The sequence below is a fragment of the Acyrthosiphon pisum genome, chromosome X (assembly GCF_005508785.2).
Source record: "Acyrthosiphon pisum isolate AL4f chromosome X, pea_aphid_22Mar2018_4r6ur, whole genome shotgun sequence".
Lineage (NCBI taxonomy): Eukaryota > Metazoa > Arthropoda > Insecta > Hemiptera > Aphididae > Acyrthosiphon > Acyrthosiphon pisum.
Window position 1 is genome coordinate 54,118,685 of NC_042493.1, and position 764 is coordinate 54,119,448.

Consider the following 764-nt stretch of genomic DNA (forward strand, 5'->3'; position numbering starts at 1 on the left):
GGGGGGGGGGGGGGCAAGTTATAATTTCACAAAATCTTATAACAAAAAGAAAACAAACATTTTTATAACACAAATTCAAGTCGTCTATTTTTATTCCATTTACCCAGCAGGTACATAGTATACACCGTCATACCTCTATGGCCCATATAGTCCATATGACAATATTATAATAATTTAATATGCATTTATTTTAACTATATATATTTTTATAAATACCGGCGTTGGGGGGGGGGGGGCGGCCCCTAGGCCCCCCCTGGAGCCGCCCCTGTCTAGTCAGGAATTTTTTAATTTTTGCGATAGTTGTCAAGGAATTGATAAAATACACATATACATTGTAAATGTTAAGTATCTATATATTATATTACATTATACTATATTGTATCATTAAAAAAATTATATGATAGTTATAATAGAATATTAATGATAATATAAATAATATTTTGTTTTAAATTACGATCATATATTATGTGTATTGTGTAATGCAACTTAACTACAAAAATTTGCAAATTATAATATTGTAGTTCAAAATTGAAATTATAAAGAATGGATAATGTACCTACCTACTCACGTCTCATCATCTCAAATATAGCATATAAAAATATTTCGAGTGATCGACTTATTTAACTGGTCAACAAGAATGTTTTAATTGTTTTATACATTGATATATAATCATCAGATATAATATTCTATTATTACTATATGGATACTAATTAACGTTTAAAAAATATTTTGTTCAACCATTTGCATGCGGTTGTGAGTAATAT